At 37.8% G+C, this 23,910-nt stretch overlaps 1 protein-coding gene across 3 annotated transcripts in view; it reads right to left on the bottom strand.

Annotated features, from left to right (window-relative positions):
- Nucleotides 1-16,095, bottom strand: part of znf516 (zinc finger protein 516) — a 67,922-nt gene extending 51,827 nt beyond the window's left edge. The window contains exon 1 of one of the 3 annotated variants that reach the window (XM_069194973.1): nt 16,008-16,095. The gene's annotated coding sequence lies outside the window, so the exon portion shown is untranslated. Of the gene's footprint in view, nt 1-12,320; nt 12,638-15,940 lie in introns of those variants that run through there. The other 2 variants (XM_015357154.2, XM_006635668.3) reach the window with 2 other exon arrangements.
- Between the last annotated feature and the right edge of the window lie 7,815 nt (nt 16,096-23,910).

Genomic DNA, 23,910 nt, shown 5'->3' with positions numbered 1-23,910 from the left:
TGCACAGGGGCAACATGAAAACCAAAATGATTTGGAATTCCACCTCATGAATCTTATTTGAAAATGCATGATGTCCAGTGACTCCTAAAGTACTAATCTAATTATGTTAAGCACCCACCACAGAGCAGCACAACACTGAGAGAACATTTAATTACTATACTATGTGCTGTTAGTGGCTTGACATCAGTGAAAAAAAAATGTGCTGTGCCAACAAAAGCTCAGTCTCCTCAAGGTCACCGAGAAACAGCAGAGTTTGGCTTTATCGAAATTCCAGCCTCTTGTAATTCAGCTGCTAAACTCTGCTTTATAAACAGGAAGCCCATTTGAGTGCTTAACTAAACTTTTCAGAAATAACAAGACCAACAGAGACATCAAGCATGGCTGAGTTAAACCTCAGCTGGCAACCCTAGGAGAAGGCCTGTCTGCACTCCACACCAAGCACGCACCCGGATTAGGCTTCTTTCACGGACCTACCTTGCAATGTGAGTTTAACTGCCACGGTATGGTACTTAATCTCAGGCACAGAAGCCATCAAAAATGCATGAGGAGCCTGGGGAGCAGGCAGCCAAATGACACACAGCCTCTGGGACAGGATTGCAGAGTGCCTGATGTGCTTTACAGCAGTAAGAAGTGAAAAATATCACAACCTGGGTTCTTCTTAAGCACATCCTTGAATCAGAGTGAAGGAAACTGTGTTTCGATTCCTCCAGCAGTATCTCAGTTACATGAAGCATCTATGCCACAACTGTGGATTTCAGGGATGTGCAAACTGATGCACACACCAAAAAGAGGGGTTCCTGCCCAAGTTCTGGGGAACATCATGACATCAGACAAGCAAAGAGAGACAGAGTTCTAGTCCTAATAGCCGCTAACAGGGGTCTCCAGTCCTGCCCCTGCAGGCTCTCCAGGTTTCCATTTCACCTTAACAACCTAAATCAGCTTGTTATCGGTTGACAACCATTCTGAAACAATAATAAACCTGCAGACACAACAAATATCCAGGACTATCAAACTCTTAACATGGTTTTTGCCATTTATGTTTGGAGAGCGACAAAATACAGCTGGAAAATGCCTCAGTTTCAAAGACAGGTGTTCCCCAGTGCAATACTTCTCATGAAATAATCCCCAAATGCTGTGTACTTCTTACAGATTCAACCATTTCCATCTCTTTCATATTTTCTTCTGCTGAAAAGTTTGTAGTCGAGGTGATGTCTCCTAGCAATGGCCTTCTCTTGTTTTTTTTTTATTCATTTCTAAGGCCAAAACAGAACCTTAGCACAAATGAAAAGGAAAAAAAGAATGACTGAATAATTGACGCCTGATGATGACAATCATCTGTCACACGTGTCATTTTAGAAAATGTGATCTAGCAAAATATCCCTCCATACGAACAACCATGTGGTATTTTAGTCTCTACCCAACTTCCTAAAATATGTTTTGGGTGCATTTAGTGCCCGGAACAAAAGATGATGTGCTGTGCCTGAAGATTGATAGTAACTTGAGAAACGTCACTGAGGAGGTACAGAAACCCAAAAGTGTTTTATTACATAATACTCCTAAAACACAACAAGGTAGGCACAAATTGAACTCTGGCTGTTTCTTTGACAGAGAGGGTCAGGAATAATCTAGAATAACAGGTATGATGTGAAATACATTTAACAAGTTTAGGTGTCAAAGAAAATACTGGCCCACACTGACTCTGAAACTGAACTACTACCCAGTTCATCTTCTTCTCTACCCAAAGAAAAAGTACATATTTTACACAAAAAAAGAAAACAAAGAAAGTAAGGTTTTCAACTACATTATACACACTTGTTTAAAATCTTCCATAAAAATGTATCTCCTTCTCAGAAATCACAATCACTGAAGTACTACTTGAAAGAATAAAACATGTACTTTGAAAGTAGCGTTACCTTACTATCTCACAAAAGCAGATTTTCTAGCCTTGAATTTCCCACATGTGAACAGGACATATTGTAAATGAATTCTGCTCACACAAAGACGACCCTCTCATAAACTAGTTTCTGCAGTACATCTGTAAAAAAAAGGAGAACCTTGTGTTCCTATTTTTAAACATCCTGCCAAGACACTGTATTCATTTAACACTGAATGCTGCTGCTTTCACATACACACAGTTGAGCTGGAATAAAAAATGCTTCCTTTTTCTAGTAAAATAACAATGTTGCAAATTTAACAAAGAAACAGTCCCCTAGGCTCACTAAAAATGAATTGATAGAAGGATTATGCAGAACAGGAAAAAGAGAATGAAACTTTTCCAGGACATTGTGGGTCAAAGTCAGTCTGACTGTTTGAGACTGGCAAGCCTTGGCTATCTAGCATGTACTGTACATCTCAAGCTCCTGACACATTTTGCACACTGGACTTCCCTCAACTGGATTGTAAGGAGACAACTTGAAGATAACGGCACAAAACAAGCGAACTGTCTCATGATTTCACTGCACATTGAAAAAGTGTCTCTGCAGAGCTATGCACATTAGTGAACATGCAGTGTACTACAGATCAAAATCTGCTCAATCAAAACGACTTTGCAGTTACATGGTGTATCTCTCCAAACAATGGTTAGGTAAAGAGAGGATTAACCATGACATTTACTAATTGTGCTGATAACGTTTCATAGTGATACACTACTACACTACTACAGTGACACTTACTAGCACTGCTAGTATGTGTCACTGTAAGGATATCACACAATTCCAAAGTCAGGTTATAAAGTTACACAAAGAATGCCAAAGTTATACATAGGTGGCAGGTGCACAGGCTGTTCTTGGAAGTACAGCAGTATGAATAATTTAGAAGTACTTTAGAAGACAGAAAGAAACAACAAGGACTCAACTCATATCTGAAGGACTTAGTATACTGTGTCTATAACATCAGGAGGCATGAAGCCCATAAAAACCCTAAACCAACAGGTAAGCAACTATATGTTGCTGTGACAAAATGTGTAAGATAACCTGAGAATTATCCATCAATAGCTAAACAAGCAGAACATTCATATAAAGGTCAAGGAGCTAGCCTTTTCATAGAAAATTATCTTAGGAAAAGAAGAAAGCACATGCTGTATACAAGTCTAATGCATTGTGTGGTCAGATGTCCCAAGCACACCGATTTGTTTCTTAGAGAAATAAGAAGAAATGTCTAAATGAAAAGTTCATGCTAAGCTCTAGCAAACACAATTGAAGATCCATCATGGTTTTCTTTAGGTCTTTAGGGAATGCAACCTTTTGTGTGAGTGTAGGGAAACAAAGCACAGTGAGGAAGGATTGTAGCTCTGGACAGGCCTTTACAATCCCCCAGCCTGCATCCAAATGAAACATTCAATGCAGATCTGACGGAAGCCAAAAAACATGCTTCCAGGAAACTATCTGAATACACTCAAACCTGCTTCAGGAAATGAGGGAAACAACAATGTACTGACTGATGAATATGTTTGTCCACGTGTAAAAGAGATTTCTTAAATCTTTAAAAAGGAACATTATATTGCTTTCTTAGTGGGAGTAAATATTTAGTCTTTCACAGCCAAGGCAAAGAAGCTGAGGCCTTTAAGTCATATTTTTTTTCAATAAAAGGGTTATCGTTGTATCTTTTTTAAAACTTCAAATAACACATATCTTTAGATCTGGTTTTGCTAGCTTTAAAAAATATTGTGATAAAATATTGTGATTTTTTTATTGTACGATAAAATCCAATTCTAAATCATTTTCTAAATCAATATCCACTGTGAAAAATACACATTTTAGCATAAAACATGATACAGGCTACAAGCATTAGTTCTTCTTTACTTGGGGGGGGGGTTCAATGTTGCGAATGGGCACTGGAATTATTTTTCTGATTACAATTTAATGTTGATATTGTTAATATTAATATTGTTAACTGGAAATATTTTTATTAGTCTAGTTCGCTTACTCTGAAACACCGTAACGTACATTGTAGTTGTATTGTGTAACTGTAGTTGCTCACAGGCTCATTACAAAAGCACATCCACGGATTTGGTATCAACCGCATTTTTTATGGCAGTACTCCTGTAGGTAGCTCTCAGGATGTCTGTGTGAACTTGAGAGGAAGGCTCAAGATGGCACCAGGCTGAGACAAAAAGTTTAAGAATAGAAGAGGAAAGTTGGCTTTGATAGTCTCATTGGCTTTCCACATGTCTGCCGACATGTGGATAGGATCTAACACAACTGATCATGCTCTTTTCCTACTGATCTGTACAAAGTACTGTATGTTCTGCACAGTGTCACCACGGTACTCCTGTTTAAAGCCCGTGCCTGGACACATAAAGCATGAGGATTCTGTGTCTGTAACCCCAGATGCATCACAGTCCGAGGACAAAACCGTCAGTCCATTGAATCATACATCATCCTCAGTCATCCTCTCCTCTCAGGTCATCACAAAAGTCAAGTGGTTTACATACTGTAGATCCACACTACAAAATATGCTTCCTCTGTTAAAAAAACTGTAATTTTTTAGTCACATCTTTAAATGAGAAAACTAGCATTAGACACACCAGTCTATATCATGTTACCATAAGGCTTAGATTTTTACAGTGGTGCTATTTGGTCATCTCTATGTAGAAGAAAGCAGATATAAAAGATGCTGATCATTAGGGTAGCTTGAACGGTGTGTCTACTGCACAATATTGTTATAAGGTAAAGACAAAAATGGCACTCTACAAAATGGGCTGATACGACATTTTAGCAGAACCTTAAAAAACTGAAATTTTAATATAGTCCCATCACATAGCATGACTCACTCAGAAAGTGCAAGTTACTAAGAAAAACAAACATTTAAGTTCAAATGAGTCGCTAAAAAATAACGAAAGTTTTCAGAGTCAGAATTTCAGTGCATTCAGAATTGAAGATAATGCAAAATTTAGGGGATGATACTGTGCTGTAGTTTTGACTTTTTTTAGCACATACGCTTTGCTGAGCTAAAAGGATTGGAGGGGGGAAATTAGTCTTACATTAGACCTAAACTTAAATCCTACCAAATTGGGACAATATAGCCCATAATCCCTAATCAACCTAGAAAATGCTGGCTAACCAATCTCCTTTTAAGGCAACTGCATCTCCATAAATGCGGCAATTTGAACACACCGTGGCAAATCCCAGGCAGAATCCACTAATCCCAGTGATTACCAAATTAGTTTTCTTTTTCTAATTTTGCCAGATACATCGCTTGATAGCCACCGAGCATGCTTTGTATCGATCCCAACAAAGAGATGACCTTAATAACGGGATTAAGCAGCCACATGTTAACCCTGCACGTCATTTCAAAGCAGTCAGAGACTGTTTGTTTGAAGAGAACACAAAGGGAAGGTACTGTAGATGGCAAACACATCACATTCCAAAAACACAGTCTTTCCGAACAGAACATCTCTCATGAGCTCCCCATGGCCTGCTTCTCATTTATAATTTCAGTGAAGAAAATAAGGCCGTTCTCAGCACATAGAAAAACTTTCATTTTCATCAAGCAAACAAACTGTTATTCAAATTAATGTAATATGTAAATTGAAAGCTCTGTTTCCAGGAGTGTCTGTCTTCTGGTTGTGTGCCTTACAAAAGAGTCAACCCTATTTTACATTTACAATACCTGCAGAGTTCTTCCATGGTTTTGCATACAGAAGCTACACACAGCTGTTTTGTCAACTTAATGGTGACCCAATATTAGGAAATGTTCAAGCTCTCACACAAATAGCATGAAGAAAACATTACAGATCTTCAGGTAACTGAAAAGTGCTGAAAGGTGGAATTATGTTAAACTTTGTGAGTGACTGCTAGCTTTCTTTCTATATTTAACACTGCCTAATTGTTTTTTAAAAAGCAGGATGTTTATTTAAAGCTCTGACCAAAACATCTATTACAAACTAAGTCTTTCCAGAAAATAAAACAAGGACTCGTTCTCTAGGTCCCAGGCTGTAGATTTAATACATGCTACATACTGTGTTTTTGCCAAAAAAGACAAGACATTTGAGGGAGTTAAAGGAACATACTTACAGTAAATTGCAAATAACGGTGATGTTTTTCTGTTAACAGATGAGGGAACTGAAAGTCTATTCAGCTACTATGTGAGATTTGACACTCCTACACTGATACTCTGTCACAATAGCAGCCTTGTCTCTTTTGTTTTGAATGCTCCAAATGCATACATCCAACTATCCTTGTAAAAAAGTATGTCAAATTTGAATGAAAGGAAAATCACCTTTGAAAAACAAACTCCTGCAATTAAGTTCTATCGGGAGAGAGGGAGATGGGAAGGGAGTATTTGGGTTATTAAGGAAGAAAAGGTCACTCAACAGGTCTGGAACCCACAATGCATCATTTACATTTCCAAATCAGAAAGGAAAAAATGTACTGAAAGCAGTAATCAAGTCAGCTCTTCAACTCCATCCTGTTTGTGCCGACACAGTTTACTAATATGGACTCTTGCTGTCATTTTAACTGAAGGCAAACAGCTTTATTCTATTGGAGACCTCAAATACAAAAATGCTGGCTTATGTTTAATACAATATTAAGCACTTCTGCATTTATTTTAGTTTTAGCAGTGCCTGTTGAATTTCTGAAGCAGTGGGTTACATTTTCTCAAACATATTCTTTAATTTGTTGCTACAGAGTACTTCTTCCTCTTTTTGTTTTGTTAGAACCTAGTGTTTGCCCTGTTTTATAAATAAATCAATTTACATTGCTGGCTATTTTTTAACCTGATTGAGAGAAGTCATCCCACGTTCTCCAAAATATAAGAACTGCTAAATACCACTAAAAACAGGGACTGTCGGGCGTCCTTTTTCTTTGTAGCTCCCAGCGCGTCCTGTAACACTCCACCCTGTTGTAAAGAAGGCCACTTCTGTGAGCTTTCCACACCCAACTGCTGAATTATTTAAACCCTGGGTAAAGCTGATTTAATGTTATTGCCTTGCTTCGACTAGCAATTGCGCTCCTTTGCCAGCATCATATTATTTTTGTCAACTCGTAAACAACCCAGTCATTTGTAAATCCATTTAATTTCTCCAAGTTATCTATTCAGAACACACAAAACCCCAAATTCTTGACTCAAAATAGCTCCCACACACAGATTCCGATTAAAATCCTTGATCTTGGAGGACAGCAAGGGTGACAAACTTTATGCGTAGAACTCATCCTGGTGGACAACAGCTCAGTTTGTCACCTGATTTTCCAAAACAATGCAAAAGACATCCTGTGAGATTCCATGTCTTGGTAGCATAAACATGAAGATTTTTCTCATCTACTCACCCTGTGAATACTACACAGCCAGGTGAAGAGAATCCTGATGTTTACTCAGTAAGATCTAACAGCATTTGACTTGGGAAAAAAAAAAAACACTTCTTTAACTTTCTTACTCAGGAGGAGTTGTTATGAACAAAAGGTGTCCTTTTCAATTAAACTGAGGACACACGCAAAAAAACAACAACATTCAGGCAACTATAAAAAAGGAATCTGGCATTCCAGGATGAATGTTTGTTCTATCTTTGCAGGTAATAGAAAGAGAAATGTAAATGTGATTCAGACAAGGTATTCGTGAAGAGGAAACAGTTGACGTTTACTGCAGTCAAAGTCACATTACACAAAGATACGTGTATAAGTAACACAGACCTTGCTCTGCATTTTCACACTGATTTTTGCGGCTGGGTTTATTTCAAATTAAAATACAAAGGAAGCCCATAACAACAGCATGTCTAGTAAATACTGTATACTGTACTTAACAAAACTGAACTAATTCAGCTACTCCTAATGCACAAATACTTCTTTAGCTGTAGTATCTGACTCATTAGTAGCTGCAGGTAGAGTACAGGAAGTGGTATCAGGTTGTATTTATTGTCTACTTACTTAAAATAATTCCACTGCTATCAATGCAGAATTACTTCTACCTGTCAAAATACTTTAACCCATCATCTGTTACTTCCTTATTTTAATGCCCTCTATTTCTCAACACAATGCCACTATGTGTTCTGGAACTAACTGACAGTGAAACATTAAAGTCTTGTCTAAAGCCAAAGCAGGAATCAATCAAGTGAGATATCACCTGGGAGGACTGGGGGATCTGAACTGATGTTGTTCTTGTGGATTTAATAATTTAGCTGCTGCAGTTATTTTCTAACTCCTGTTCAGGTCTATGCTGGATAAATTAGACTGCTCCCAACTTTTGGGAAACCATGTTTGTTTGTTGTTTGTTTGTTTGTTTTCTTTCTAAGCTGCTGTTTTAATTTGGCTGTGATTTGGAAATATAAGAAACTACAAAAACCCTGATATAATAATAATAATTGCTTACACTTATATAGCACTTTTCTGGACACTCCACTCAAAGCGCTTTACAGGTAATGGGGACTCCCCTCCACCACCACCAATGTGCAGCATCCAGCTGGATGATGCGACGGCAGCCATAGTGCGCCAGAACGCTCACCACACATCAGCTATCAGTGGGGAGGAGAGCAGAGTAATGTAGCCAATTCATAGAGGGGGATTGTTAGGAGGCCATGATTGATAAAGGCCAATGGGAAATTGGCCTTTACACCCCTACTCTTTTCGAGAAACGCCCTGGGATTTTTAACGACCACAGAGAGTCAGGACCTCGGTTTTACATCTCATCCGAAGGACGGCACCTGTTTACAGTATAGTGTCCCCGTCACTACACTGGGGCATTAGGACCCACATGACTGCAGGGTGAGCACCCCCTGCTGGCCCCACTAAGACCTCTTCCATCAGTAACCTTAGTTTTTCCCAGGAGGTCTTTATAGGATGCAGTATACCAATGTATGGGTTAGCAAATAATGTATTTGAAAATAAATATCTAAGTATGAAATTAGTTTTTAACCTTAGTTTTTCCCAGGAGGTCTCTCATCCAGGTACTGACCAGGCTCACACCTGCTTAGCTTCAGTCGGTTGCCAGTTGTGAGTTGAAGGCTGATATGGCTGCTGGGTATAACTTGGATACAGTCCATAACTGAAGTGTAAATTCAGTACCTACTGTATTGTTTGGATGAAGAGTTCCAAATATATTAAGCTATCATTTAATGTAACCTCACTGCAACTACATGACTGATTTGAAACTAAACCATAATATTTCACATCATCTGAGATGATATATACCTTGCCATTTTTACTGCATTTATTACTGCTTTATTCTTTATTATTGCTTTAATACCACGTCACACTGAGCACCATTTAAGACATACAGCTCTAATTCATATCACTTAATATAGGGATTTATCATTCCATGTGTGACATTACATTGTGTAGAGTTCCTTTTTTGCCCATTTTGCTTCAAAATATTGCTTTTGTATTTTCGATATGCATAGAAATGTATGCAAAGCAAAGTCTTTTCTGCAGGCAATGTAAGGCCTGTTACATGTGAAGTCTGAAATTTGGACTGAAGTCCTTGTTTTTAAAGAGGGTCTATAAAGGCAGTTCTATCACAGTTTTCCACAATTTAAGAGACTCACTTGTCTCTCAAGCCCCCTCCCAGTTCCTTCCTCAAAAACACTCAAGGAAAGAGTTCACTGGGAATTCAGTCTCCTGTCATGCCTTGTTGTCCATTCATAATATTATCCTGAGAAAGTCTACCAGATTTTAAGCAAGCATGAAGTAATATCCCGAGAGAAAACATGATGTAATATCAGGATGGCCTTAATAGTGCAGTCCCTGACACACAGGGAAAAATAGAACCCCACTTCAGCTAACTAAGCCTAGTTAAACACTGGTTTCAAAATCATCTATTTTTTTCCAAGTATAGAAGTTAATTTCATACTTCTAGTTTCTGAGTTATTTTTACTAATGCAGAGACTGTGATGCCTAATAATTTACTGCCCAACATCAGGGAGTTTCTACAAATGTTAAATGGCTTGTTGCACCTCCTCACAGTTGGGCTTTAAGAACTTGGTTAAAATACCAAAGCCACTTAGCATTCGATAAAAAAAAATCTTTGTTCTATTCTGCCTGTTTTAATCACGTATACATGTATTTTAGTATTTTAGTCACCAACTGCTTTTTTTAAGAGATAATAATGTTTGTTGCAGCTAGTTTTGTCTTTATCAGACACTTGGTTACATATTCGACAAAGTAGAACTGTACAGTATCCAACTTGCATGTAAGGTATAATGCAAAAAGATCTGAACATGCTACTTTTTAAAACTCAAAAACAACTTCATGCCCATCAATAAGCATTACAACCCAGGCAGAACATTCAAGATTGAAATCACTTAGTTCATGCTTATACCTTGATTTTTATAAAACTTATACCTTGATAGCTGGTCAAAGATTTCAAGATTGGTTTTCATTATGGGACAGTCAGACTTGTAGTTAGTGTTAAATGTTAGGTCCCACCCTTTTTAGATTTTATGCAAGGTTTTGAAATTTTTAAAATAATACGCCTGGAAAGGTTAAAAAAAGGCAAATATTGAATTTGCAATTCAAACATTGTGTTTCTTTAAAAAATGCCAATAACTGAATGCAGAGCAGAGAGTATTGTGCAAAGTTGGTTGCAGAGGCGGTTGTTTTTTTATCACAAATGAATACGGTCTCTGCAATGAGAACTGAAAATGAAAATAAAGTCCCATTCGGATATGATAAAATCTCTCTGAAAACTTGCTCAAAGTGAAGATCTCTAAACAAAACCCCAATTTCTTCACAAGAACCAAAAACAAAAGAAGAGAACACTTGTCGAGTTATTATTTTACAACGTCTGCCAGCACGTTTTGCGAAAAATGTTGTAACTACATGTAGAGCACCTACTCCTTATACTTTAACATTAGTGAAAGGAGTAATTAAAAATTCGACGGAACCAACGGTTTAATTCTGCATATTTAAGATGTCTGTTTATACTTTAACAGCTCAGGGCGCATTGTGCATTAACATTCTTCAGGGTTCATCTGGACAGCTTCCAAAGCGAATGATTAAACGTCACAAGCATTTTACCGATGCAGCCTAGCTGCGTTGTGAGAAGAGGGGGCCTGAGTTCTTCCAACGCAAAGACAATGAATCCATTTCCTGACGTCTCTCCAGGAGCCTCCTGAGTCCAAAACAATAACTTTGGACAATATACATATTAACCCTATTGTTTTACTGATACTCTTAATTTGACATCGCTTAAAATATGACTAAACCTAAATTACGCCTCATTGCATTTAAAACTGTAATTTCTATAACAGCATATTTCTCCGAAAAAAAAACATGATTTATTCGAGATTTAGAATATGACCCCTCATATTCGGGGAGATTTTCCCCTTGAATACAGTATCTTCCCCTTCAAAAACAGTATATGAAGACATCTGTTAAAAAATAAATGAAAAATCAGTGTACCCTTTTCACCAGAGAAATCTGTTATCCTAATGCTGCTCGCCTTAGCCTACGGTGGTATAATGGGCTTTCAGTCTAGTACAGTTTACTTTTCGTCGTTTTAAGAATAGTGTAGTCATAAACTGATGTTGTGATACGCTAATTTTTGCGCTTGCTTACGGTTACACGCAGCTAAATAGCTCCTCACCAGTCTCCAGCTGTGTGGAAATAACCGGATTGAGCTCTCACCTGTTCATTTACGTCCGCACTCGTTAGTTCTGTATCTATTCCTGCCTTATCAGATTTTGCACCTGGCCAACATCATAGTGTAAAATATGTAGCGAATGGTTCTATGTTTTGTATAAAGTAGCAAGATTCCAGGAAGGGGACCAAGTACCCCAAAGTGCCCATTACGGAACGAAACTGCACGCTTTTAAACTAGCACGGTGAAGACATCTGATTATAGCCTACGTGTTTTTTTAACTCGCGAAAACAAAGATCGACGTAGTTTAAAAAGTGCTGCAACTACAGTGACAACAGCCAAAAACAACAAAACAGTTTAGCAACAGTTTTTTTCACTTCTGGTCACACTTTTGCATAACTGCTGCAAGCACCATATTCCAGGAATAATATTACGTTATCGATACTGTTCCTCTTGTTGTTGTTGTTATTATTAAACTGCGCGAATACATACAATACTATGTTTTTGTATATTATTAAAAGCTGTGAAAGCCTACACTTTAATTAATATTAATGAACATTTTATATACTCAAATTAAGTTCTTTACACAAGACATTCGAAAAGTCGATCACCTAATTTCATATGCATTTTTCAGTATTTAAATACACACCCTTCATCCTAATCAAACGTAATCTCAGCACATCTGCAGGCACACACGAAACGAACAACAAAAAAGCCATCATTTTACTCAGAAAATAACGTCACAGTGGCACTGCCACTCTTACATTCAAAATTATAAGTTAAAAATCTTAAAATAGAAATAACTCTCTTACCAATCTACGCCGAGTAACAAAGGGATCTGTACTTGCAGTATCCATGCAGCAGCTGAATCCAAAATTTGGAAAATGAAATAAAAAAAAACAACTCGAGCAATTTTTTTTTAGATATTAGAGAGTCTTCAGCACTTCCTGAATACCCAAATCCTTAAAACATTTTATGGTACTGTTTTCTGTATCCACTGGACGCTGGATTCCTGTGTTGTTTTTTTCTATCGGTACACCAAGGGTTAGAAGTTAGGTCGCTGTTGCCAGTTCACCCCCGCTGTTGCGCTACTTGTATTAACAGTAGGCTTCAGGGTGGCTGTGTGACGTCTCCTCAACAGGGAGACGAGGACAAGTCACTCGAAAAAAAAAAAGTTGCTCAGTCCCAAGCCCCGCCTTTGATACCCGGGGACCGCAAACATTGAGCAGCCGTTGCCAGGTAAACGCTTGAGCAAGCCCTGCTACCAGCAAATCCGAAAACGCAAAGGCCGGTGAGGTCTAGTTAGGACAGGGATATATTCATTTTAGTTTACATAAGGGCTTGAAACATTAAATAAAAATCGGATTGCATCACCTCCCCCTCCAACACCAAACGCACAACAACACGCATTTAGGAAATGTCCATTCGAAGGAAAATTCCCAAATCATTTTTGTTCCCCAAACACTGATCTTGAGTTAAAACCAACAAACTAAATGCTTACTAATAAGTTTGTTCCCTTATCACAAAGATGTTGATAAACTGTTCAGCACAACTGTCGGTTGGAATACAAAGTGAGATGTAAATAATTCAGTGTAAATAATAACAATAACGTAATAAACTACACACAAAGCTGTGCTGCTTATTTCGACATACTGCAGTTTGTAAACACTATTTTTAATGTGTGTGTGTTTGGGGGGGCACGCTACTGTTTTGTATCAATATCAACAACTGATAGAGTTAGGATTTAGTAAACACCGCACAATGAAATTTTGAAAACATCAAAATACCGATTTCGTTTTTACATGAACACAAGTGTGAGCTTCGTTAACAACGGCCAGTCTTTTGACAACAATGTTACAGAAAACATCTTTGATTTTGATAGACAATAAGGTTTGTTCCTTCTGGAAACAAAAGCGTTACTTTATGTCTTTTAAGTGTTACGTGTGGCCACAAAGCAATTTTCCATGATTGTGTAGGTTACTTAAAGTCTCCCTGCTTTTTTTTATAGGTGCCACTACTATGAGCAAAAACTGTTGAGCTTCACAGGCCCTGCGCTGTAAGAGGGTGATGTGAGAACAGTGCAGTGAGTAGCTGCCTTCCCTCACTGAATATGTCTATTGTATGAATGCAGATATGGCCTTTACAATTCACCGTTCTTTCCCTCGGCGGCAGTATTATTACAACAGCAAATGGAGCTCTGGAGAGAACAGCTCGCGTTTTGTCAAAGAAAATACAGTTTATAGGGTCAGACATGACCAGTTAGCTTTAACGTTTCACTTTTCAGCTCTGTTTTTCCTCCAAGTCGTACACAATTTCCGCCTTCCTCTAGAATGAGCATGGATGTAGATTAATTGATTGCCTAAACGGATCTTAATATAGAAATGTTTGTAGTGGCTGCTAACCCCAGTATTTCTTAAAAATACAACTCGTGATAAAGTAAGCAGTAAAAATTCAGAAGAAAAAAAAAGTAGCGGAAAGGACTTTCGACCATGTGTCCAAAGAACAGATTAACTGTTAACTGTAACCCTCGCCTTGGCGTACCCCAATCGACAGGAGCCGTGAACATTATATTTTTTTAAGTTTGTTGTCGTGAAAGGTATGAATAATCAATATGCTAACCGCCCTTCAGCGTAATGTGTTGTTTTAACTACGCACAATCTTTCATAACTACATTGATTTGCTGATGTACTATAAACAGTTGGAGTGTCATGCAGCATACAGGCACCACAATGAAATAACCGGCCCGGGATTGGTGGAAACATCTGTCACTCATTTCCCTGAGCTGTGTGTACTGTATTAGTGTCTTTACATTACACTTCATTCTCTCGTTGCTGTCGCGCACATCAATCACCAACTGAACAGACACACGTAGTGAATACAAAATAATAAAGAAAGGTGATTACCCCAACATGCATCCCTCCACCTCTAAACAACCTTTTCAACACCTAACGAAAATGAATATCCTGTCCATTAATTACACTTGTGTCCCAAGCGATTCCGATAATAAAAATGGCTATTTGACCTCCTTGACCTTTATTTGATCCTGTAGCTCTTTGAATCAAAAACATCTGAAGATGCGATATATCACTGCGGGCTTCTAAGTGTTACAGCAAGCTGTAATGTTATGTTTCGAAATGTATCTCTTTCGGCAGCTTGAAGAAAGCAGCGACCTATTTCTGTCTACCGAAAAACTGCCATGCAAACAGATGTTTATCTTGTAGTCTTCACTTGTCTCGTTCTTGCACTTGGGAAACCCCGAACTTTCAATAAATGTTAATGCTTTTAATTCTGTATGCACTGGCAGGCTAAATCCACATTCTTCAACAAAAAGTTAGTCTGTAACACTATGCTAATATGCTTCAACTCCCACTGGCGTTTATTTGCATTACAAATTCCACAGGTTATAACAGTCCTTTCATTTCTTCTTCTATGAGAAAATACAATTAAGCGGACAATGAGCTATGTATAATAACGACATTAAACCGTTCGTAAAAAATACAGGAGGCAGTCAACAGCCTTCCCGGCACAGAGCCAGTGTTTCTTAAATGTATTATTACGTCATTCAAGCAAATAATAGTAACAACATTCTCCGCCAGAAATTTATTTGCGGTTACACCTCATAAGCTAAAGCTCTTTTATCAAGAAACTGTCCTCACCCAGGGCATGGATCTCCCTTTCCCTCCCTAACGAACTTATCCAAAGATACATCATGCCTATCAACTCTAGTGAGTCTTCACTTCGACCCCCCCTTGCCGCCCCGCACCCTCCTCCATCCTCAGCACAATCACCGAGTCATTATCATTTTCTCCAACTCCGCTCACAATTATAGTTTTACAATGGAGAGCGCTTCCCGAGCCTTCAAACTCTTTCCCTCGTTTTACACGAGATTTCTGAAGCCCAGCGCTGACCTGGATATGATTTTAGACAATTGTAATTAAGACATACCCTTTGCTACGACAGTCTTTGCCTCTGCCGTCAACATTTAAAACGATTCAAAGCCCGCAACTTCCTTAAAACGAGAGAGACTAACTGTCCGCTTCGTTTGATTCTATAGTTTTGCGCATAGAAGCATCAAGTAAGGTAACGCAATTAAAAATGTAACATCCAGCATTATATACACAACCTGAATCAATTACATTTGGACACCCTTAATAATTTAGAAAGGTGTCGTAGCCTTGATGCTTTATATCCTATCTTCCACAATAGTCAAACCATATATAAATGTTTACATACAATTTTTACTTTAAAGTGCTGCAAGCCCCTTCACTTCAGAATGGAAGGATACTGTCGCTACGCGAACTACAAAGATTTGAAAAGGATTACTGCCAATGTATCCGGCACCGCAATATTAAAACGATCTATTCCTCCTAAAAGCAAAGTTTAATATTTTTTGTTTTACAGCTCCAAGTGGCACGAAATTACAGTAATATACCTGAGCAAACCATCTTGATCAAGCGCGTTGCACATGAGCCCACGGGAGGAAGAGTTATCAGACCTACCTTTGTATATATTCAATATTTCAGAAAGGACAGACCGATAAAGAAAAAAAGCTGAAGGTGAAACCATGCGCTGTATGTAGAACTGCACATGATTGACTGAGCCGGCTCCATTATTCCAAAGGGGATTACTGTGAATCGGACGTAAATTTCCTGATCGAAAAAAACGCAAGCTGCTCCTTTTCTAGCTGTAAACCTAGGCGACAAGAACAACCTCCTTAAACGTCGAATTGTAAGATGCGCGTCACAGGCTGATTTTGAAAGAAAGCCAACATTTATAAAGCACTGGTCTTTGTCGTGGTACACCTGAGCCAGTAATGGTTTCTCCCGTATTAAATGCATACACTATCTACTATTGTCTCATCAGCACAAAGTTCTTGCGATGCGGGGAAAGTCTGAACGTGTTAAGTGACAAAGAAGCGCAATTTATTACCTCATTTATTGAACACATTCGTTCAGATATTCCTGATTTTAGATATCCTTAGAAAGACTTGTGCTGCTTCAACATATTGTTTTACTTTGGTCTTTCTAAAGCACACAGGTTAATTTGGCTGATCTCTGCATCGTACGCATAACGTAATCGGTAGAGACACGAAACTGCAGGCAGATTATGTCGAATATATAACAAGCTGGATCCCTGTAAATTCATAGCTGAAGAGCGTCTGCTCTCTACACAGACACAAGTCTAAATTGTTCACACAAAGTGTTTATCGACACGCCAATCATTTGTCTCCGTCCACAAATGCGGTGAAAAGCGATGTCCATACTAAGAAAGTGAAAGATGCGCAGCCTATGGGAAACACAAAGGACGCTTTGAAAAAAAAAAACTTTTCCCCAAAAAGATAAGACTGAGCCCAAAGACCGATAACATACATTAAAGGTGTGAGTCATGTTTTTTTTTAATCTGTATCAGAATTAGTACAGGAGTCTGGTCTTAACAGTAATGCAAGCTTTAGACAGATCATCATATCATTTTTATTTCATTCTGTTTTCTAAGACACTCAATCGGTACCTTTTAGAAGTGTGGATTCATGTTGAGCTATTTTCCCCTTGGCAGAGCGATTAGTCATATTTAAAACGAATCCTGAGGCCGAACGTTTGCATTTATGTTGGTTATTTTTTTAATACATCGACCGATTCTTCTTCTGTTGATGTCGAATACAGGCTATATTCAGATAGCGAGAAGGATATATTTAGTTTTAGTTCAGTTTTGTTTCATACGCACCATTTGAAGGCACGGGTCTGATCATAAGAAAAGGGAGAGCCTAGGAACATTCAGATTCCAAGGCGATCAGCCGAACCCGTATATCTGAATGGTATCCATACTAAAGGTCGCGGGAGGTCTCCGCCTGCATGTGAGTGGGAATGGAATTCGAAGCTCATTTTCATTTTCCCGGTAAACACTGCGAGAGTCATTCATTGTAAATATCACCCGTCCAGTCCCGACTGCACATTTGCAACAATTGAGAATTATGCACAGTGTAATATGTATTTGAGATCAGTTTTTTTCTTTCAGCTATCGCTCTTCTAGGTCATGTTGTAGAAGTTCACCAGGCTGCCGTTGTGAAGGATTCGGGCTAAGTGTGTTAGTCGTTAGAACATTTGAAGTTCTTAATGGCCAGCCGACCGTTTCATTCAGAGAAATCTCTCGCGATTCAATATCCCAATCATTCCTAAGGGAGAAAAAAACAGAATTGTGCTGATGGGAACTGGGGCTTCGGTGACACCTTTATCATTGGTGCAAAGTAAAATCTTTCAGAACAAACAAAATAAGACTGGGAACAAATACAATAATATAGCCAGACCACACAACAGATGACTGCATTAAGAAATAGATCATTCATATTTTTGTCGAAGCCAGGCCTGAAGCACTAATATAAAGTATGCTGGATATTGTTATTGCTAAAATGCCTTCAGGATATGATAATTCTTGGCTCAAACTATTTGGTAGTTTTTCTAACACTGAATTATTAATTTTATTATTAAATTCCCATTTTGTGATTGAATGGAAGATTAACAGTAGCATCATATTCTTTCATTTTAATATAGGCTTTTGAATAATACATTGTCTTTACTGAAATCCTTTCTGAACAAAATCTTTTTGTGACTAGAAAATGGAGTTTGCATTATTATTTTATGTATTTATTTGTCCAAGACTTTAAACACTTGCACTTCAGTGATTTGAGGCTACATTATGTTCGCATTCTGTCACCTTTGGTGATATAAAATGGCACGTATTTAATCTCTTACAGTCAATGAAAATAAATGTATAAAATCTTTCAGAGTGGATTTTAACAATACATGTTGTCCCTTTAACAAATGTATGCCCTGGTTCCCTTTTAAATCCCAATAAAGAGCTGTTGAAAGGTCTGGTTATTTGTTTCAGATAAGGACTTTGTTTTTCACTTACCATATCACTGAATGAAGTTGAATTGTGGCATTGTAAGCAATTGTAGTGAAAAATAAACTGTAAAAAAGGTAGAGTAAGAAAGTCATTACATTCATTCTTCAACCTACTGAGTCGTCTAAGAAAAGCCTTTGATTATGTAGGAAAAAGGTGACTCATTGTGTTGCACAATAATTTATCTTAACAAGCTATTACCAAGCTACTTCTCCAATCAATATGTGAGATACAAAATTAAACACACACTTTTACGGCAAACAATATTCACACCCTCTGTTAAATACATACAGTAGCAATTGAATGAAACTTAATAAAATAATGATTTAATTAATGAGTGATTTGCAAACATCATTTGTTATTTCAAAAATTGCAATGTTCCTGTGGATACAAAATATGCATTGTGAAACATCTAATTTATTAAGTACATTTCACAACATTTTCTGCAACATGAATTGTAACCTGTCTTTTAAAAGTAAATTCTTCCACTGGGTTAATTAGCTTGTGGGAAAACTGGCCCTGTTGTGAGTGTGAGGAACTGTGTGTCTGTGTGTGCCCTATGATGGACTGGTGTCCTGTCCAGGGCATATCTCGACTTGCAAGGACACATTTTTTCAAGAGAATGGTGTAAAACATTTACTTTATGTAACCAAACTGTACTTTTGTCAGAGGCTGATATATCAGTTTTTCCAGATTCAGGATAGACATTCCCTGGATACACCTCAAAGGCATCAGTTTATTTTTTTTTTATTATGAATTTTGTGCAACATTTGTTCCCAAAAATAATTTCTGTGGATTTTTGTTGTCTGCATCTTTCTCAAATCCAATGTCAGTTAATGACCATTTGTTTGAATAAATTTGCGCACTGTCAGAAAAGGCTGTTTTCATCTTCAGTGATGTTCTAGTGCGATTTTCAGTGCAGCATCACACAGTGTGATATGGCTTCCTTTCAATCTTCAGCTGGGCACTGGGAATAATTATGTGTTGCTTGAACATGCTTCCTGAAAATGCTTCCTGAATAGTTCTGAAGAAAAATATTTCTGGAAGCAAATATTCCTGCTGTGTGCCAGGCTTTACTTTATGCAAGATACTTTCACAGCATTTTTACAGATCAAGGACTTTAATTGTACAAATACGATTTGTGAGCATTTATGCTGTGATATGGTTGCTCCTGCTGTACATACAACTTGTAAATTTCACACAGCACAAAGTTTATCTGAGTATTGGTTTAAACAATAAATAGGTTCCTCCAGATTAGAAATATGATTATCTCCAGTCAAAGGCTTGTATTAAGTCACAGCTAAAATAACATTTTTAGGCTCAAACAGAGACTTCAAGGGTACCCAATTCAAAATCCTCAAAGGCATTGAGAATGTCATTCCAGTAGACTTCTTCAGCATAAACAGTGAAACACAAAAGTAGAAACCTGGGGACAAAAGTAGAAACTATGTGTAAGTGGATTTAAAACCAAGAACAGGATATAATTCCTTACCCAAAGGAGTGTGGGGGTGTGGGAGTAGGGAACAAGTTATCTTGCCATTTTTTTGAAGCTGATAACCTGACTTATTTCAAAAAACAGCTTGATGAGATCTTAGGATGAATTCCTTGGATGAGGTTGTCAAAGTAATGTAGTGCAAGTAAACAGAGGCAAGCAGTCAGTATCATCTGATTTCATTTTTATTAATCAAATATATCTAATCTTCTATGAGATCTTTGATTAAATGCTCTTCCAAACCAAGTTAGTTCATCTCACTCTCTTGTGGGTGCTGAGATTCTCTGTCATGTCTTTTTTATAACCTGGTGAATAACTGCACTGCCTTGATCAATGACTCCTATCATGCTCCTTCACGTCGAATACAACAGGCAGAATTCTAACTGGGTCTAACACTGACTCTGATGCTTAGGAGTACATCCTTCCACTATTGGTTTTTGAATGACACCTCAGATTCTTCCCTTGCCTTTCAAAAGCCTCCACAGCAGGAGCCCTTATTGGCATTACATCCAGCTGAACACGTCCTATTCCTTTGAAGTAGCAAGAACCACTGAATTGTGGCCTCTGGCAGAGAGAGTTACTTACATGGGGCAACACTTCTTCATTGGTATTGCCTGTTATTATATAAATTGAGCCTTCTCTCTTACTTCCTCTTTCCTGTCACTTTGATTGCTTCCACTGTGACTCTGATCTCTGTTTGCCTTTGACCAGTATGGCTTTCATTCTTATGAGTCATCTCGAGTTCTTAAAAGAAACAGAAATGTTTCTGCAAGACAGTCATTTCTTCCACATTGACCATCTGGAATCAGGCAATGACCATCAGCATTCATAATTCATTCAAAACTGAGCTTGAGATGACCAAAACCACACACCAACGCATAATATTTTCAACTGTACTGGGTAGTGGGCATATTAGTGAAGACGGGTCCGCCATTTCTTTGGAGAAGTTGACTTAAGCCTTTTAACTTCATTGTACTGCTGGAAGTTTTACTTCAATGAGTATTTGAGAAACTTCAATTTTAAAATTCACAATACTTTCAATCACAACAACCATAACAATAGTTCATTCTTTTTAACTATTGCTTTTATCTGAAATACAATTAATAGCATTTAGTCATTTTACTTTTTCTTAAAAACATGATTATTTGTGGTACTTTGCTCATGCTCTAGACTCATACTGATATTGATAGCTCTTATTAAATTGTAGATGCATCTGCCAATGCAAATAATTCATATCTAAATCAAAGACACATCTGTTCTCCCTGTGGTTTTGCCAAATCCTTTCAGGTCACACTTGTGATGTTTGTTCTCACATAACTGCTTCTCCTCTTTACCAGTGATTTCTCTGCTTAACCATCTTCTTTTCTATGAGTTCCTTACTGGGTCTTCTACAGGATTGTTAAGCTTCTGGTAAATAAGCTTCCTGTAAGTGCTTTGAAATGCATGGCTCGTGAACATCAGGTTTATCTCTCCACTTAGTCTACAAGTGCTTTGTAACATGCTATTCTACTAGTGTAGGTTGACAAGATCCTAGACTAATGCCACTAGCCCTCTGTAATGGGCTTTGAAATGGTGGATGCAGTGCACTCTGCAAAATAAAAAAAAATAGCAATTGCAAACTCACAGCTTCCAATTTTGAAAGACAAATTCCACCCCTTGTCTTGTTTGAAGCAGTATTTGGCACAGCAACAGCAGGGTTTGTGAATTTCAAACGTTGGAGTGCAAATAACAGTACAGTGTGAAGATCTCGACAAAGCAGATTCTTTCTGGCTTGTTTGTGTGCCACACTTCCTTGCTTCCCCTTCAGTGATACTGCTGTACAGAACTCTGTAACACAACATAAGAACTATAAAGAGTTATTGGGTGGGTCAGATCAATTTAGCACCATGCTTCTCCATGTGTAAGTCGTTAAATAAGTTTACTGTAATCTCTCTGAACTCCACTGATATTTTGTATTGCCCATAGCTGCATTTTAAGACCATTTTTCAAGATGTCTTCCTTTATGCACAGTATTTTCACTACTAGGGGTGTGGTGTATCCCTCGGGTGCAGAAATGAGACTTAATATATATATATAAATCTTTGATGCATTATTAAAGTCTACATCCCTACACAGCATTCAAGGTCCAAGAAAGATAAAAATGTACTTCAGTCATGTACTGTAATAAAAATAAATGAAGAACTCAGGATATTAACCATGGAAAGAAACACAACAGGAATATAATCTGCAAAGGAACAAGTAATATGTTTACTCCATGCTGAAAAGAGAAGAAAGAAAACACAACATTTCGGCTGTGGAGCCTTTTTTGGGTGTGAGGAATATTATCCTATATTTTTCATACAGCAGCTACTTTCTTAGTTGGGATGGGACACTTATCATAATGCCTTCATGGAAAAGGAGCATACACAATTATTTTGAGAGTTAGGAAAAGTAGGAAAATGAAATATCTGTTAAAGCTCTTCATACATGTGCAAACTATCACAGTATGGTTTACTATTGTGGCGATAATATTATCTCTCTGCATATCTCTGTAAGCTAAAAACGTTTGTATTTAAGTGACAATACGCTATACCTTCCCCTTTATCGGGCTTTGTCCCTAGTTAAGCAAAATGGGATGTTGGAGTTTTGAGGCTAATGCATTAATGAAATACTGTGACCCTGGGCAAATTCAGACCATGGACTGAATTTAGAAAAGAAAAATTGCTTAAAAATTGTAGAGGCTTTTAGATTGATTTGCTCACACTGATCAGCTCTTCCTTCACCTTGTCTTACTTTGCTACACCTACACCAAAGTAACACCTTTGTAACATTGAAAGTAACCAGCATAAATCTCATATTATTAGAGATTATCTAAGCAAATAAGTAATATTCATCATCGTCATCATCATACACCCACTGGTGACCTTGTTTTATTTTTCAATTACTGTACATCACTGAACCTTAGTTGACCTATTAATAGGATGAATTTGAACTCTTTAATGAAATGTTTCAATTGTTTTAATTGTTCTAATCGTCCCGAAATGTTTTAACTTCTGTGTTTCAAAAGGTAAGATCTTCAGCTTTTGAGTAGGAAATATTTTACTGAAAGGTTCCAACTGAGCCTCTAATCCATCCAGTTTTCAATTAAGGAAAGAGCAGGGCAGGAATGAAGGTCAGCATGTGTGAGGACCCCCCCCAGAACCAGGTTCACAACACGTGAACATGTCATGTACAGCTTTTATTTTATGTGAGACAAAGCATACAGCCATGCTCTTACCTGCACCCTAACTGCTATGCTGCTGTAATGCCTGTACCACACAGAGTCACCGAAATAGCCTGCACATACCATAGAGCAATTAAGAAATTAATTCTTGGGCAGCATACTGTATATCAGGGGAAATTCACAGAAAGTTCACTTTCTGATTGGCTTATAATGTATTCATTCTACTTCAGTTTTAAATCACTATGAACCATTTAAAGTGTGTCACTGCTTTCACATTACAAACTGGAATGCAGACAAAAGCTGAAAAATGCATGCAGTCATTCTATACCTTTTGGCTTTTTCAAAACAAATATCCTGTTTTTAAGCACCAATGCAGGAAGTGAGCACTGAGAACCCTGTAATGTCGGGTTTATTTTATCGGTGCATGGCTTTGTGTTACCTAGTTAATTACGGTTTACCATTCTATGTGAGGAGATGTTTTTCACCACTTGCTTGGTTACCATTATAAGTCCATGTTTTTTTTTCTCAACAAGCCAGATAGGAAAAACAAAACCCCGCAAAACTGTGCAGTCAGTTCTTTCTGCTAAATGATGATAATGTGATAGGAGGCAGAGCTCCAACCAGCGAAAATTCTCAGCAAAGCCTTTTCAAGTGCACTGTTCTTTTTTTGGAAAATATGTATAGTTTATCCTTATTACAACTCTTTTGTGCAGCATCTTCCAGTTGACTTACAAAAAGGGAAACAAAGTCAAACATTTCAGTAGGAGGATATATTTGTGTTAGATTCCAAAGGATTCCCATCTCTGGTCCT

The sequence above is a fragment of the Lepisosteus oculatus genome, chromosome 10, assembly GCF_040954835.1.
Source record: "Lepisosteus oculatus isolate fLepOcu1 chromosome 10, fLepOcu1.hap2, whole genome shotgun sequence".
Lineage (NCBI taxonomy): Eukaryota > Metazoa > Chordata > Actinopteri > Semionotiformes > Lepisosteidae > Lepisosteus > Lepisosteus oculatus.
The sequence above is the reverse complement of the archived record's forward strand: the minus strand, read 5'-3'. Positions and strand labels throughout refer to the sequence as shown.